Genomic DNA, 4,851 nt, shown 5'->3' with positions numbered 1-4,851 from the left:
TGTTAATTGGGGATACAAAGAATTTAGGAAATTTGCTTCCCATACTACAATACCTGGATTTCATAATGTTGTATAATAAAAAGGAACCCAGACATTGTCAGAAAGAAGGAAACTTCTTTTGAGTAAGATATAAGGACAGATGCACAATTAGGTATGGGGTTTAGGTGAGGAGAAAGTGCCAGGAGGAGTTGCCTTAGGAAGGCATGTAAGAAGGCAGGGTCTGTTGAGAGTAAAGAGAGAAGCGAAATACCAGGCTTAAGGAAAACGTTCATAGGAATAGCTGACAGTGGGAGTGAGCACAGCAGCTGACAAGACAACTTGTAGCAAGGTGATTCCTAGGGGCCGACCAAAACCCAAGCCACTCTCTTTCTCACCCAGATGAGTACACTGGCCTCCTCTTCAGCCTTTCTGCTTCCACCCTTGCCACCTTTCATTCTCGTTGTGGCAGCCTGAGGAGCTCTATGTTATAAATGATCCCAGGTCACTCTTCTGTTTCCAGTCTGCCCCCACTAGCTTCCCATTGCCATCAGGGTCAAACCCGACATCCTTCCCAAGACCCTACAAAATCTCCGTGACCCGATCTTGCTGATCACTGTGGTCTCACCTCCCGATGACTTCCCCATCCAAACCTCCCTTCCTGCTCTTCCCTGGACTCGTTTTTTATGGTGAGATTTTTTGTTATGTACCATATGCGCTCACTGGAGAGACAGAGAGAGAGACAGAGACAGAAAACAAGAAATCATCCCCACAGGGGGGATGGACACTCTGCAGTTCTTTCTCCTCCATTCTCCTATCAGTATTTTGGGAATGCACATACACGTGTCCAGTGTGAATTTCAAGTTGCCAGGTTCAGGACTTGAACTGCGGTTGACAATAGGGGAGTCCAGCAATGTAATCGCTATGTCATGTCATCTGCTCGTACCCCATGTTAGCTTTTTGAGAAAAAATTCTACTGTTTTCCATGATGGCTAAACAATTTTACATTTCTACTACATTACCCTGTTGGCTAGTGATGTTGGACATCTTTTCATGTGCCTATTGATCATTTGTAGTAACTCTTTTGAGGAAATGTCTACTCATGTTCTTTGCTCATTTTTGGTTGGATTGTTTTTTACTAATGAATTGTAGGAGTTCTTTGTATATTCTGGATATTAATCACTTAACAGATAAAATGACTTGCAAGTGTTCTCTCCCATTCCATAGATTGCTCTTTCACTCTGATAATAGTGTCCTTTGAAGAGAAGTTTTAATTTTGATGAAGCTCAATTTATCTATTTTTTTCTTTTGTTGCCTATGTTTTTGAAGTCAAGAAATCACTGCCAAATTCATTGTCATGAAGCTTTTTTTCTCTGCTTATAAGTGTTTTATAGTTTTAGTTCTGACATTTAGGTCTTCAATCCATTTTGAGTTAATTTTTGTATAAGGTGTAAGGTTAGAGCTCGGATTCATTCTTTTACAAGTGTTTCACATGTGGACATCCAGTTTTCCTAATATCACTTGTTGAAATAATTACATTTTTTCTATTGAATAGTCTTGGTAACCTTGTCAAAAGTCATTTGATTCTACATGTAAAAGCTCATTTCTGAGCTCTCTAATTCTATTCCATTGGTCTATATGGCTATCTGTGTGAGTCCCACATTGTCTTGGTTACTATAGCTTTACTTCATTCTCCTCTTAAATCATGTTCTGTTGAAGTGTTTCACTTTTCAAGCCTAACTTTGAGGTCCATTTCCCCAGAGAAAGAGAAAGTCGCTATGCATAGGATGCCATTGATTATCTCTGGCTCTCAAAGTTTCTATAATTAGGTAGGGGACAGAGTGTAAACTGTTTCTTTGCAGAGACCCAAGAACAAACTGGAACAGAAGCCTCATGTCCATTTTATTCCATTTAACCAGTCCAATAAACATCTCCCTCCAGGACTTTTACCTAAAAGAAATGACTGAACAGACATCTGACCACCTGCTCCTCTTCCTGTCTTCTCTCCACAGCACATCAAAAGCAAATGAAATATTTTCTCCATTTTGTTTCCTGTTTTACCTGACTACCCTTTTCTAAAATACTCAGTAAGTCCTTGCTCTACCTTTTGGCAGTGTCAAAGACATTGACAAATTTGTTTCTTCATTTTGGCATATGAATTTAGTTTACTTGGCTCAATTACCATACAAATATTACCCCTCCCCCTCCCTTTTATTTCTACCCCAGGCAGGGAATGTCCAATGTAAGGGGATAAAAAAACACATTCCTGAATCAGATAAAGAAGTGACTGAGGTTTTGCCAGGAGTAGTGATTGGGAAGGCAGTTGAAAAGGAATATTGTTAATTCTGGGCATGATTAGAACCTTAAATTCTCTACTGAGAATAAAATGTAAGATTAGGAGATATACAGATGTCCAGTGTTCCATTAGAATTTCCCAAGACTCAAACTAAATATACTTTTATGTTCTGTGTTTAGTAGAGTCTGTTCAGGCATTAACTTATGGAATAAAAACACCCACAAGAAAATGACACATTACTTTTCTTTGAGGTATTCTCAACTGAAAAAATTTGGGAATGACACCATAGCCAGAACTACTGACTGTCCATAAATGGAGAGGCAGCTGAGAGTCTGGGAAATGGTACAGAAACAGGAATAATAGACAACAAAGAGGGAATTTGCCAACTGGAGAGCATTGCCAACTATCGGCCTTCCATATGGATGGTCAAAGAGTCTATCACTAAATGTTGAAAAGCATCAGTTGGACAAACCCACACAGGAGTCATTGCCATCTGTTTTACTGGCATTTTTTATTATGCTGAATTTATCTGGGTTTGCATAGAATTTATAAATTTGGACTTTGCAAAATTACACTCATTGACTTTTGAAAATCTAAGCCAAAAAATATTTTTACTTCTTTAACTTGAAACTTTATTAAAACATATGCTTCATTCAAAATTTAGTTGAATGATTTTGAGACAACAAAGAGCATTTTAGATGCATATTTTTATTTCTCAATATTTGTCTAATTTATTATAACAAAACCATTATGAGGAAGAATATGGCTTATTCACTACTGGCAAACATCTTAAGAAATGCAGTTAGGTTTTCATTTACATAATATCTGGCACAGTTCTAAATTCATAAAGGATCTTAACAGGGCCACCATAAAATAACCTGCAATGGATTCTAGTGAAATTTAATAAGATACTCCGTTACTAGCTTCATTAAAATACAGTGAGTTCATTATAACCCAATCTGGCAGAAAATCATTACACTTGGTTTGTATCACTTCATATGATTCTGATTTTTAGTTTCTCCTCTTCATTCAAACTCCATCATGCCCTTGGTGGTATATTATAGCCAATTAATATGTTTTAACTGATTGTAATACATTATTTTTAGAATTAGTGTTCTAGGGAGTTCACTTTTTTTGGTTTCATTTTTAGTTTCTTCATCAGATCATTCAAGCAAACCTCAAAAGACTTAAAATGTTATTTTTAAGTATACTCAGAATTTTGAAAGAATGTTGTTCTAAGACTATGAGACTTAGAAAGTCTCAAATGATAATCAAAAGACAATCATTTTGCTTTCGCCTCAGTCTCGAGCTGTGGCTGCACCTTGGGATCTTCAGGGCTCCAGGTAGCCATCAACCTCGCTGGAGTTCCTCAAGACTCATCTGCACCTCACGCCCGCCACACACTCTGCCATCATAAGCCGCCATCATGGTGAATCTCACTAAGGCTGGTAAAAATCAGGGTGAGCCCCCCAAAACAGTTAGAAGGTAGAAGAAGACAGTGAAGGTGAGGAAATGTCAGCAGATGAAGAAGATGATAGCAGTGGAGAAGAGGTTATCATCCCTCAGAAAAATGGTAAGAAGGCTGCCACAACTCCAGCAAAGAAGGTGGTAGTTTCTCCAACGAAAGAAGGAAATGACCAAACAGAAAGCAGCTCCTGAGGCCAAGAAACAGAAGGTGGAAGCCACAGAACCAACTACATCCTTTCATCTGTTTGTTGGAAACCTGAACAATAACAAATCTATTCCTGAATTAAAAACCGGCATTAGCGATGTTTTTGCTAAAAATGATCTTGCTGTCATGGATGTCAGAATCGGGATGTCTAGGAAGTTTGGCTATGTTGACTTTGAATCTGCTGAAGATCTAGAAAAAGCTTTGGAAATCACTGGTTTAAAAGTCTTTGGCAATGAAATTAAACTGGAGAAACCAAAAGGAAAAAATAAGAAAGATCGAGATGCAAGAACACTTTTGGCCAAAAAATCTCCCCTACGAAGTCACTCAAGATGAATTAAAAAAAGTATTTGAAGATGCCATGGAGATCAGAATAGTCAGCAAAGATGGAAAAAGTAAAGGGATTGCCTATATTGAATTTAAGACAGAAGCTGATGCAGAGGAAACCTTTGAAGAAAAGCAGGGAACAGAGATTTATGGGCGGTCTATTTCTCTATACTACACTGGAGAGAAAGGTCAAAATCAAGACTATAGAGGTAGAAAGAATAGCACTTGGAGTAGTGAATCGAAAACTCTGGTTTTGAGCAACCTCTCTTACAATGCAACTGAAGAAACGCTTCAGGGAGTATTTGAGAAAGCAACTTTTATCAAAGTGCCTCAGAGCCAAAATGGCAAATCTAAAGGGTATGTGTTTATAGAATTTGCTTCATTTGAAGACGCTAAAGAAGCTTTAAATTCCTGTAATGAAAGGGAAATTGAAGGCAGAGCAATCAGGTTGGAGCTGCAAGGACCCAGGGGATCACCTAACGCAAGAAGTCAGCCCTCCAAAACTCTATTTGTCGAAAGTCTGTCTGAGGATACCACCGAAGAGACATTAAAGGAGTCTTTTGACGGCTCTGGGCATGCAAGG

General features: G+C 38.4%; 1 pseudogene; it reads left to right on the top strand.

Annotated features, from left to right (window-relative positions):
- Positions 1 to 3,784: 3,784 nt before the first annotated feature.
- The window catches only part of LOC102486158 (nucleolin pseudogene), a 1,694-nt pseudogene continuing 627 nt past the window's right edge, over positions 3,785 to 4,851 (top strand).

This window comes from Tupaia chinensis, unplaced genomic scaffold (genome assembly GCF_000334495.1).
Source record: "Tupaia chinensis unplaced genomic scaffold, TupChi_1.0 Scaffold143886_1, whole genome shotgun sequence".
NCBI lineage: Eukaryota > Metazoa > Chordata > Mammalia > Scandentia > Tupaiidae > Tupaia > Tupaia belangeri.
This window is presented reverse-complemented; position numbering and strand designations above follow the sequence as displayed.